The sequence below is a fragment of the Agelaius phoeniceus genome, chromosome Z, assembly GCF_051311805.1.
Source record: "Agelaius phoeniceus isolate bAgePho1 chromosome Z, bAgePho1.hap1, whole genome shotgun sequence".
NCBI lineage: Eukaryota > Metazoa > Chordata > Aves > Passeriformes > Icteridae > Agelaius > Agelaius phoeniceus.
In genome coordinates, this window is record NC_135303.1 from 20,968,690 (window position 1) to 20,981,683 (window position 12,994).

At 51.8% G+C, this 12,994-nt stretch overlaps 2 long non-coding RNA genes across 2 annotated transcripts in view; both read left to right on the plus strand.

The window, feature by feature from the left end:
- The window catches only part of LOC129132447 (uncharacterized), a 78,062-nt gene that overhangs the window by 50,454 nt on the left and 14,614 nt on the right, over positions 1 to 12,994 (plus strand). The gene's annotated exons all lie outside the window — the stretch shown is intronic.
- LOC143692212 (uncharacterized) lies at positions 3,689 to 10,338 on the plus strand. The gene is made up of 2 exons (XR_013180087.1): positions 3,689 to 4,046; positions 9,694 to 10,338. It is a non-coding gene; the product is annotated as an uncharacterized LOC143692212 (long non-coding RNA).

Sequence of the window (12,994 nt, forward strand, 5' to 3'; positions counted from 1 at the left end):
AATAAATGTAGGTGCTGTAAAAGGAGAGCGGGGCAAAAACTCATCTGCTCCCTTATTGGATTTCTTAGGAGGTTTTAGAGCAAGACCCTCTGTGTCTGGATTAGAGTGGGTTAGGGACCACTGGCACAGCATCCAAAGTGTTATAGACCAGGTCTTGGCTTTGCAGGCAAAAGCAAAATCCAAGCCTGGGAATGAGAAAGCAGCCATGTGTGTGGCATTGGGGGTGCCTCTGATGGCTGCTATACAGGAGAGGACTGCCCAGTGTTGCCAGGAGACGACAGTGATTGAATCACTATGCTAGTGCAATTCCTGCAAATCTGTATTGTGGACTTGCAGAGAAATTTTGAGGAGAAAAAAAAAGCAGAATGACAGCTTGTGGCAGGTTTTGGGGGACGGTTTAGCAAGGGAAGCCACTGGTCCATGCACTGCTGGTCTGTGCACCCTTGGTCTGGTGGCTGCTGGTCCCAGAGCCTTCGGTCCTGTAGCCTCTGATCCCACAGCTGCTGGTCCTGGAGCTACTGCGGCTCTCCTGAATGATGTCACGGCCAGAGCTGTCACTCCCTCAGAACCCAAAAGAGAGCCCACAGCAGCAGGCCAAGCTGAGCTGGCACCACAGTCTGTGCTTTCCCCTTAATAAAAATGGATTACACATATGAGAATGATCAGGATCAGTCCCCCCTCCTAACAACCAAAGACCTGCCTTTCACAGCTCTGGAACTGGGTAAACTGAAGATGGAATTGGGCTGCCATCCTGGCAAAACTGAAACTGAGTATGTCTTTTGTATTTCCTTAAGCAGAGAAGGCCAAATACTGCTTAAGGAGAAGGAGGCAGAAGGTTACTGGAGTCCAGGTGTTTTACTCATCCCTGAAGGCTGCCGGGAATCATGGAATTTGACCCAGAGGGCTGCATATTGGGCTGGTGGTGTAGATCCCTTGGAAAGAGGTGACCTCCTCACTATAGAAAGGACCAATTACCAGAGACATAAAGCAGCCTGTCTACAAATGATGTACAATTGCAAACTTCTGCCTTTCCAAGAATCCCCCATCTTGCTCTCAGTAGATCCTGAGAGAATGACTTCTCTAATTTGAGGGCTTCTCAGCTCTCTAAAACTGATAGGAATTCAGTGGCAGGGAAAGTTACAGGCTTTGGCCCCCTTAAAGAGAGTAATTGCTGGTCTGAGAGGTACCACCTCCTCCCCTACAGGGGATATCCTGGCCCAGGAAGGCAAAGTGTAGGCCTGGGGAGACGTCACCTGGGAATGAATCAATTTTTCTCAAAAATACGGTCCTGTAAAAACAACAGTAGACCAACCAGGAACTTGTGTGGTGAGACATTCCTGGCAGAGCCCCAAACTATGATCCAGGATTCCTCCCCCCTCCAGTTTAGGTGGAAGAGAGCAGCCACTGACCAGACAAACTATATGAGCACAAGGTTGGCAGAAGGGAGGACTGAAAAGAGTGATGGACTGTGGAGGTCCAGCAGCCTGGCCTGGCCAGTGAGTCAGCCATAGCTGCGAACAACCCAAGGCCATGGAAAGCAACACTCTAAGTTTGGGGACATGGTTTCAAGTTAGCGAGCGAGAGTTCATGTTTGTTTGAAAGGGATCATAGGAGTTATTATGTTAATTTAGGTTATATTTTTTTTTTTGTGATTGACTAGAATGTTTCTAGAATGTTCCATAGGAATGTATATAAGTAGGGATTACCCCTTAGTTTTGGTCTTAGAGGTCAGGTGCATTCAGGAGTGCTCCTGTGATCTCGGCATAGAAGAATAAAGGACCCTCGGATTTTCGATCTAAGACCCACTCTTTCTTCTGCACTGACCCCTTGCTTTGCCTATGCCCATCCTTGCAGATGTGGACAGAACAACACGAAACATGACAAGTGGCACCTGAACACAGACCCTTGAACAAGGGTCCTGGAAGGCTCTCCAGCGATGGACCTGCAGGACAACTGTCACTGGACATAAGTCCTGGTCAGGAAGTCTACTACCCTGAGAACATGAGTCCAAGTTTTATTGGACTTGGCTGCAAGGGTAGACCAAGCTACTTCTGACAGGGGGGAGCCAGTCTGGTCAGCGGGCCCCATAGGACTTTCGAAAAGTGCTGCCAACTGGAGTTGGACAAGGATTGTGATCCACCCTGCAGAGGAGTGCAGGTGAGCTATAGTAGAGGAAATGTATTGTACTTAAATATCTGTATATAGGCTTTGCCCTGGGAGGTCCCGGTTGTCCTTGATGGGCTGCAGCTGTGATGTGCTTAATTGGGCTGCAGCTGTGACTAGTGAAGATAACTGGGATAAAAGGGGGTGGGTTAGCCTCCTTCAAGGGAGAGCCTTGAAGGAGGCCTGAACTGAGAAAGGACAACATGTAGAAGAAGGAGTCTGTGCTGTGAAGATCTGCAGCCATAAGAACATGCTGAGGAGGTATGGACTTTGGAAATTTGATAACAACAGTATAGGACTCTAGAAATAGAACAACAACAGTGAGCCTACAGGAGAAAGTGTGGTTTTTGTTTTAGCCATGGGACTAGGGCTGTCCATGGCAGAGTGGGACATATACTTGCAGTTTAAGGGGCTTTTAGTTAAGCATGGGGAAAAAATTTCTAAAAGAAAGTTTAAGGCAATTATTAGGTGTGTCTTTTGTAATCTTCCTTCTGTTACAGAGGATATTATTTTTACTGTGGGGTTTTGGAATTCTGTTGGGGACAAGATTTATGATTTAGGTTCCAAAAGGGATTTTGGGCCTTTTTGTTTACTTCCAATATTCCAGGTTGTTTATAAAGTGGTGGTTAGAGGTTAAGCCCGATCCCCCTGATAACCCCATCCATTCTCTACCCTTGGTTCCTGGGTATGAGCCAGTCCCTTATTCTTCCCTCAACCCTCCCACATGGGGTTCGGCCTCCACATTGGGTAATGCCCCTCTGTAGTGTTCCACCCCTTTTGTCACCCTACCTCTTCTGTTTGCACCCCCTCAAGCTTCTTCTTCTCTACCCCCGACTCCTCTGACCCTGGGACTGGTACACCAGAGCAAAGCCTGCTGAGTGCATGGGAACCCATGCCTTATAGAACTCTCATTCTTTCATGCCCCTATCCTTCTTGTCCTTTGCACTACCCTGGAATGGGATATGGAGCTGACATTGCCAGCATGCTTGGAGGAAGTGTTGGTTTGCTGCATTACTCTATTGCCCCATATCCACCACCAACTCCTCCGCAAGGGCCCAAGATGGCAATGGTGCTTCCATTTTGAAACTTTCCCACTCTGACCCTCTCCTGCCTGTGCTCTCTCCTGAATTCCCTTCCTCTTCTGCCAACCACCATTTTGCTGCATCCTCTGCCCAAGCCAACACCTTACAACAAAACCAAGGTCCTTCCCCTGTCTCCACCTCTTCCACTTCAAGCTCCACTGCAGACCATGACCCTTCCATCTCAGGCCACACCCCTTCTGGGAGAGCCAGAACCATGCCCACCTTGGTTTCTGAAGTGCTGCCTTAAAACATGGCAATGCCTATGCAGCCCAGTTGTCCCTCCTCCTCAGAAAAGGATCTCACGGGTCTGAAGACCCGTGGGAGAGGATCTGGAAGGAGGTAGTAAAGGAGGGAAACTGGGAGGTGATTTCTAAGTTTACTGCCTTTCTAGTGCAATACAGGGGGGGGGGGGGGGGGGGGCACAAACTGCGATAGAAGCCACTTGCATATGGGGAGGTGAAAGAGTTATGTGTCACCCTGAGTTTTTAAGATTTTCTAAGCCTTCTGATGTTGACATTCTTGTGGTGAATTTTCTCACACACTTTCTGTAAATAACTCATTGTTTTGCATTCCTTTATGGAGGAGGAGAGAGTTGATGGACTGTTGGTTTGACCAGTGGCATTGGAGAGGTGCCACTGTCACCCTCCAATCCACTGTCACTTTTGGAAAACTATAAATGTTGGAGTCAGAAAATAAACGGCCCTTTTTTCTCTTTCACCTTGAGAACGGTGTGAGCGTGTGTTCTTTTGTGTCCTATAGCGACATTTGGTGACCCTGCCGTGTGTATTGCAGCAGATTGCGGTGAGGTTTCCCCCCCCCTCTCTTTGGTGCTTTGCGTGCGGTTCTTGGGGTAATGGCGAGCGCTGTGGGTTTTGAGGAGGATCTCCTCCTTTTGGATCTTTGGAGGGGGGTCCTGGAGTGGAAACAGATTTCTGTTTCCTGGGGTGATTTTGAGAGATTGTTTCTGTGGGCCCGGGAGCGAGGGTTTCTTTCGGGTCCTGAGAGGGTGTTCTCTAGGGAGGAGTGGTCTCGTGTGGGGACCCGCCTCATGGAGGCCCTTTTTGACGATTGCACGCTAGATGCGGGACCGCTGCTGGTGCAGTGGAAGAGATGTGTGGAGCTTTGGGAGGGGTCTGGCTCTTGTACCCCTCGGAGTTCCCGGGGAAGCTCTTCTGCCTCGGACGTGGAGGAGGGGGAGGTTGAGTTTTTGTCCGATGTGGAGTCCCCCTCCCCGCCTCCGGACGGTGTGCTGGGGGGCGGAGGCCCGTGGGTTTCTGCGGGCTCTGTGGATTCGGCGGGCCGTCCTCGTCCTGCTTCGCCCGGCGTGGGGGTGGGGTGGGGGACGGGCTGCCTTTTCTTTGTGCCTTTCTGGTTCTTGAGGGCCAGCCTCCGCCTCGGCTTGAGTCTGGTTCGGTCACGACCTGGTGTCCTAATTGCGGTGTTTCCACGAAGTTCCCCCTGGCCACGGCGGGGGCGGGGTCGCCCACCTCCGAGCCGGGCTCATCGGCGGGGGGGGAGACTTCGCCCGTCCCTGGTACTGCGCAGCCTGCTGGGCATGCGCAGTCGGTGGAAGCACCCGGGGGCGGGATGTCACCTGCCCCTGGGCCGGCGCAGCTCGCTGAGCGTGTGCAGTCGGTGGACGCAGCCGGGGGCGGGGCATCAGTCGGCGTTCTGTCCGGCCCCGCTCCGGTGGGCGGGCAGCCCGCCCCTCTCTGCTCGGTGGGGGCGGTACCCGCTGGGCCGTCTTGTGGTTTGGGACGGACCCTCATAGGGGGCTTGCCGGGCTCTCTGGTGCCATCCTGCAGCGACGCAGCTGCGCGGACTGCGTCTCTCTCGGCGTCCCGTCCCTCCCCTGTGTCGGGGGTCGGGGGCCCCGCGCCGGATTTGCGGGCCGGGACGGTACCTGCGTCCGCCGGGGCGGCCCCTGCTGGAGCTGTAACACGACAGGGCGCTGGGGTGTTTACCTTCAGCGCACCTGTTGACACGGCCAGCGGGAGGCCGGTGGGTGCCTGGGGCCACGGCACTTCCTCGTCGAATTTGTGGACGCTTCCTGCCTGTCAGGTGACCGTGCGTCCCAGGCATCCCGAACGTTTTTGGCGAGTGGCGAAAACCAAGACTGACGAGATGAATGAGCCTGTTTCCTCGCGGCACCTGCAGGGTCGTGGGGCGGGCTCCTTTGGCTCTGCCGGTGCTGCGGGGGGCCCAGGGCCGAGTGGTGTTGGCCTGGCTCCCAGGCGATTTTCGTCTTTTGCCCCTGTTGGGCCTGAGGACCAGGGAGCGTCAGGTGCGGTGGCTTTGCCAGGGGATCCTCAGGTTTTCCCTGTGCTCAGGGGTGTTGCTCATAACACCCATGAACCCCTTTCATATAAGCTGGAGAAGGAGCTCCGTGAGGCAGTTGCTCAGCATGGTTTGGGGTCCGCTGAGGTTATGCGGACTCTCCGGAGGGTTGATTCAGATAGGCTGACGCCTTACGATCTCCGTCGTGTGGCACGTTCTCTTTTTGACCCTGTGCAGTATGGTGTCTTTGAAACCAAGTGGGCTCGGTTGGCGGCCCACGCGGTGTCACGGAATGCTACGCTGGGTCCGCAGGACCCCAGGCGTGGGGTTGTCGCTGACATGCTGCTGGGAACAGGGCTTTATGAGAATGTTCAAGGGCAGGTTGGATTTGATCCCCTTGTGCTTGAACAGTGCCACTCGCTGGGCATGGCTGCGATTGTTCAGACCCTGGAAATGGCTGCTCCGAGGCCGCCGTTCCCGACCATTGTCCAGGGGGATGACGAGCCTTTCATGACGTTTGCGGAAAGGCTGATTGCATCCGTGGAGAGGCAGGTGCCTGATCCTGTGGCAAGGAGCGTTACGATTACGAACCTTGTCAAGTGCAATTGCAATGCTGCTTGTAGGAAAGTCTTAGTGGCTCTGCCTGGTGATCCTACTGTCTCTGAGATGGCGGAGGCCTGTGCGGACATCGTCCCCCAGGATCGGAAGTTGGCTGCCGTGGCTGCCACTGTGCAGCCGGTTTGGGTGGCGCCGCAGGGCAAGCGGCTGCAGCGGGGGATTGCACAGGCTGGCAAGAAGCAGGGGAAGAAAGCGCAGAAGGTGAAGTTCCCCATGTTCTTGTGTGGTCGGTGTGGTAGGCCAAATCATATGTCTGATGTGTGCAAGGCGACTGTTCATGCTAATGGCCAAGCTTTGCCAGGCTTGGGAAACGGCAAGCAGAGCGCGCAGGGGGGACGCGTGCGGACACAAGCTTCTCTCCAGACCCCAGTGCCGATGGAGGTCTCCTTTGCCGGCTTGCAGCCAGCACCCGTGGATCAGCAGGAGTGGATGTCTGCACCGCAGCAACAGTTGTGTTAGAGTCTTCTCAGATATGCAAGGTTCCCCTGGATGCCTTTGGTCCCTTGGGTGGGGGCATGAGTGCTCTCCTTATGGGGAGGTCTAGTGCCACCCTTCAGGGCATCATTGTGCACCTGGGGCTCATCGATGCGGATTTCACGGGGCAGATTTGTGCCATGGTCTCCACACCCCCCCCCCCCCCCCCCCCCCCCCGTGACGATCCCGAAAGGGATGCGGCTTGCTCAACTTGTGCCTTTCAAGTCCTCTGTTTGCAGGTCAGCGGTCAGCTGATCAGTCGCGTGGAGCTGGCGGTTTTGGCTCCACTGGGCCACCTCAAGTTCACTGGACTGCTGTCCTGACCAAGGACCGTCCCGAGATGCTGTGCACCCTGTCTGTTCCTGGTGCAACGCCGCCAGAAGTCCGCGTCAGTGGGCTTCTCGACAGCGGTGCTGATGTCACGGGTCTCTCCCTTGTGACCTGGCCCTCAGAGTGGCCCTTGGATCTGGTGGGGACATCTGTCGCTGGCCTGGGAGGGACAGCGCAATGTTATGTGAGCCAACGGCCTGTGTTGGTCACGAACCCAGAGGGACAAGTGGCCTGGGTTAGGCCTCATGTTACTTCTACTCCTGCCAACCTTTGGGGGAGGGATGTTCTGTCTGCTTGGGGGGTGCGCATTGGGACGGATTTTTGATGGGGGCCACTGCAGTGAAGGGCGCAGAGTGTCCGACGCCTCCTATACGGTGGCTGGTTGACAAACCTGTATGGGAAAAGCAGTGGCCCCTCCCTCAAGAGAAGTTGAATGCCCTTTGGAATCTGGTGCAGGAGCAGTTGGACCAGGGTCATCTGGAGCCTTCCACCAGCCCCTGGAACACCCCTGTCTTCTGCATCAAAAAGAAGTCTGGGAAATGGAGGTTGTTGCAAGACCTCCGAAAGGTTAATGCCGTGATGGAAAGCATGGGAACATTGCAGGCGGGCATGCCATCGCCTACCATGCTTCCTGCAGACTGGCCAGTCCTCATTGTGGATCTGAAGGATTGTTTCTTTACAATTCCTTTGCATCCCGATGACAGACCGAAGTTTGCCTTCTCAGTGCCAGCAATTAACGAGGCTGAGCCTGCACAGAGGTATCAATGGAGGACATTGCCTCAGGGCATGCGCAATTCTCTGGCCATATGCCAGTGGTATGTGGCCCGTGCCTTGTCTGGAGTTCGCAGGCAGTTTCCTGATGCACGTCTTTATCATTATATGGACGACATTTTGGTGGCCGCGTCCACCCAGGATGAGCTGCTGAGGATTCAGCCTCGGTTGCTTGATGCTTTGCATGCTCAGGGACTGCAGGTGGCTCCGGAGTGGTCCAACAGCAACCACCTTGGAAGTATTTGGGGGTCAAAATTCTGGAACGGACGATCCGTCACCAGGAGGTGCAATTTGTGCATCCTGTGAGGACACTGAATGATGTTCAGAAATTGGTGGGTGTCATCACTTGGTTGCGTCCGTATTTGGGAGTAACCGATGCGCAGCTGTCTCCTCTGTATGATTTGTTGAAAGGAGACGGTGATCTAAAATCACCTCGCACACTGACCCCTGAGGCGCATAAGGTGTTGGAGGTGGTTCAGCGAGCTGTTTCGGCTTGCCAAGTTTATCGCATTGATCCCTCCGTTGATGTCACTGTGTTCGTCACCACTCTGGATTCATATCCCACAGGTATCATTGGCCAGTGGAGTGACAATTGGTCTGATTCCTTGCACATTTTGGAATGGGTTTTCCTGCCCCATCAACCGCAGAAGATGGCAACTGCGTTGTTTGAATTGATCGCTCGCTTGATAATCAAATGCCGGCAACGGTGTTTGCAATTGATGGGTGCGGATCCCGCAAAGATCATACTCCCGGTGCAATGGGAGGATTTTGACTGGAGCTTTGCAAACAGTGTGTCCCTGCAGAGTGCTCTGGAAAATTTCTCCGGGCAGATCACTTATCATCTGCCCAGCCATAGGCTACTGCATATGGCAAAATCCACAAAAATCTCTTTGCGGCCCAAAAATAGCCAGGAACCCGTGCAAGGACCCACTGTCTTCACTGATGGTTCAGGGAGGACTGGGAAGGCCATTGTTACCTGGAGGGATGGATCTGAGTGGCAGGTTCTGGAAGGCCGCGAGGATGGGTCAGCCCAGTTGGTTGAACTGAGGGCTGCTGTCATGGCATTTGAAAGATTCTCCCAGGAGCCCTTCAACTTGGTCACAGATTCCGCCTATGTGGCTGACATCGCACAGCGGTTGGGTCATTCGGTCTTGAAGGAGGTCAGTAATCCTGCCTTGTTTCACTTACTGAAGACCTTGTGGTGTGCCATTCAGGCCCGGGTTCATCCATTCTATGTTCTGCATGTGAGGAGTCACACCACTTTGCCGGGTTTTATAGTGGAAGGTAACGTGAGGGCTGACAAGCTGGCTAACCCAGCGTGGGTAGCGCCTCAGCCTGATACACTTGCGCAGGCCGAGGCATCGCATGGGTTTTTCCACCAAAACGCACATACCCTGCAGAAGCAGTTTCAGCTGACGCCAACTGAGGCTCGTGACATTGTTGAGTCATGTGATGACTGCCATGCACTTGCCCTGCCTTTGCCGGCAGGGGTGAACCCCAGAGGCCTTAGGCCTTGGAGCTTTGGCAGACCGATGTCACCCTGGTTGCCGAGTTTGGCCGGCTCAAGTATGTGCATGTCTCTGTGGATACGTTCTCCTCTGCGATGTGGGCTTCGGCTCACACTGGGGAGAAGGCCCGCAATGTCCTTGCCCACTGGAGGCAAGCCTTTGCCGTTTTGGGCATACCTTCTGCGGTGAAAACCGACAATGGTCCTGCTTACGCATCACAAAAGGTGCGGCAGTTCCTGCAGTTGTGGGGTGTTTCGCACAAGTTTGGAATCCCTCGTTCCCCGACTGGTCAAGCTATTGTAGAACGCGCTCATGGTACTCTGAAGCAGGTTCTTCAAAAACAAAAACGGGGAATGCAGGGTGAAACCCCGCACAGTCGGTTGGCAAAAGCTTTGTACACAATCAATCATCTCACTGTGCCACAGACCTCAAATAATCCTGTCATTTTGAATCACCATCTCTCGTTGCAGGCTGCGGACGAGGCACATCAGCCTCGAGCGAAGGTTCGGGTGCGGAATTTAGTCACCAAACAGTGGGAAGGTCCCTACGACCTTATCGCTTCAGGGCGCGGGTATGCTTGTGTATCCACAGATACTGGGGTACGCTGGGTACCTTCGAAATGTGTTTGCCCTGACCTGCGACTGCAGAGGCAGAATCCAGCCGATGAGCAAGATGGAGACCGTGACCAACCTGAAAGGGGTCAAGCGGGCGGATCATTGAGTGATGACTCAGATGCAGATGACGGGAGTGACCGCTCTGATGCTTTGTCCGCAAGTGGACACTGAGCATTGTTCATGTTTTTCCTTTTTACATTGTTCATTTTCTTTTCTTTTTCTTTTTAAATGGAAAAAGGGTGAGATGTCACCCTGAGTTTTTAAGATTTTCTAAGCCTTCTGATGTTGACATTCTTGTGGTGAATTTTCTCACACACTTTCTGTAAATAACTCATTGTTTTGCATTCCTTTATGGAGGAGGAGAGAGTTGATGGACTGTTGGTTTGACCAGTGGCATTGGAGAGGTGCCACTGTCACCCTCCAATCCACTGTCACTTTTGGAAAACCATAAATGTTGGAGTCAGAAAATAAACGGCCCTTTTTTCTCTTTCACCTTGAGAACGGTGTGAGCGTGTGTTCTTTTGTGTCCTATAGCGACAGTTATGCAGTGTGGCCAAAGACTATGGGAGAGGGTCACAACATTTTAATGCAGGCTACCTTCTCTGCACATGCCTTGACACCCCATGACATGTGATATGTGATGACTATGACTATATATTCTGTCCCCCATGGAATACACCCTATAGGAAGGGGGGGTGGAAGAGACAATTGAACCAACTATTGAGTAATTGTGCCAGGGACCTAGCAAGAGCACTACTAGCCATCAACCACTTAGGAAGAGAAGGACCATATAGCCAGCGTGAGGACCAAGCTGAAATCCTCCATGGACAAGTGCTAGAGGACATTTAAAACATGGCCAGAAAAGCACTGATTCAGGTGCCTGATGGTAGTACACCAATTCTAGACTTTGCTGACATAAAACAAGGGCCTGATGAACCATACCTGAAATTTGTGGACAGACTCAAAAACAGGTTGCCGATGAAAGGGACATCATTCTAAAGAAGCTGATGGTGTCAAATGCATCCCCGGAATGCAAAAAGGCATTGCATGCTCTCCCATTTGAGCCAGAACCATCTTTGACCCAGATGATCGAGACTTGCTATCGGCCTTGGGACACCAGAGCATTTCACTGCCTCACAAGCACAAGCCATTGGACAAGGAATTGCAGAGCCTTAGCCACCATGCAGGTCACCCTACAAGGACATTCATGTCAAGCCCAAAGACTGTGCTTTGAGTGCGGAAAACCAGATACTTTATAAAAGACTGCCCTCAGTGAGGAGCAAAACCTGCTTCTAACACCTGTGGGTGTAAAGGACATTACAAGAATAGCCAGTATCACCCAAGATAGGGGACCCACAACAGACACCAGCAGGAAACTTCCATTGGAGCATGGGATGACTCCACATGATGTTACAAATTACCCAGCTATTGATGCCTACCATCATTGAAGGGCAAGTGGCCCAGAGCTTCAGTGCACCATTTCAGGACTCCCGGCAATCATGCCCCCAGGTGCCAAACTGGATGTGGCAAGTACCAAGCCAGTAATGTTAACAGATGTTATGGCCCAAACTATATCTATCGGTCAGCTTGGGCCCAAAGATCGGCTATAAGAACTCCTAATACTAGGTAAATGCAGGTCAACAACTGAAGTATTTTTTGTCCTGCTTCCAGTTTTGTCTGTAATGTCTGGACAAGAAATGGCGGTATTGGTTATGTGTCCCGATCCACCTTGCTTCATCCCCAAAGGACTAACAATTGCTCAGGCAATCCTGCTCCCTACGCATCATCCCTGGTGATGTCAACCAAAATAATTAGTAAAAGTCAGCCTAGATTAACACTCAAACTAAATAACAAGAAGATCACCCTCACAAGACTCATAGATACAGGCACAGATGTGACAGTAATTTCACAATCTCAGTGGCCTCCTGATTGGATGCTAACACCTGCTCCAGGAACATTACTGGTGGTCGGAGGCAACAGTGACAGCCTGAAGAGTGTGCAGCTCATCAAATCTGAGGTACCCAAAGGCTGCATTGCTACCACCAGACCCTTCGTAGCAAGACCCCCCAAAATGGATGAGGCTAGCAATGGGTTTTTAATTGGAGGCATTGAGCAGCATGACACCCCTAAGTTAACTTGGAAAACTGACAAACCCATATGCATAAATCAATGGCCCCTACCCGCGGAAAAGCTTGTCATGCTCGAGTCTCTAGTCCAAGAGCAAGTCCAAAAATGACACATCACTCCCACCATGCCCGTGGAACACACCCATCTTTGTGATCCAAAAGTGTGACAGTGACAAGTGGCATCTCTTTCAAGACATATGGAAGATCAATGATGCAATAGAGGACATAGGCATTTAACAACCTGGCTTACCGTCCCCTGCAATGATTCCCAAAGATTGGAAATTGACTGTCATTGACTTTTTTCATATCCCTCTCCAACCTGATGATGGTCCACGGTTTGCATTCTTCATTCCCAGTATCAATCGGCAAGATTTGCTTCAGTGAAACTACTGGACAGTGTTGCGCCAGGGCATGAAAAATTGTCCAACCATCTGTCAGTGGTTTGTAGCCAAAGTTTTAATGCCTGTTTGCAAAGAACATATGCAAACTATCATTTACCGCTACATGGACGACATCTTCATTGCAGCATAAACTGAATCAACACTAGATGTTGCACTACAACCTACTATCACAGCTGTCCAACAAGCAGGGCTCACCATTGCAGAGCAAAAATACAACAAACATTGCCTTGGAGATACTTGGGATTTAATATCCTCTCCCAGACCATCCAACCACAACCAATACAATCAAATAATCCAGAGATGCTCTATGACCTATAAAAGTTGCTTGAGACTGTCAGTTGGGTTGCCCTTTGCTTGGAATGACAAATGGAGATTTGGCGCCATTATTTAATCAGCTAGAAGGAGACAGACCTGAATTCACCCACACACCTGACCAATGAAGTAAAAGATGCTTTAGAAAACGTGTCTCAAGCCATTTCAACTTGACAGACTCATTGAATGGATCCCAATTTGTAATTCTTGTTAGCCATTCAATGTGAGAAATGGATTAGTAAAGGATTCTTAAAACCTGACGGAAAGCTCACACAGTCTTGTACATCTGTATGCGAACTCTGAGATAAAGTGTGCTGA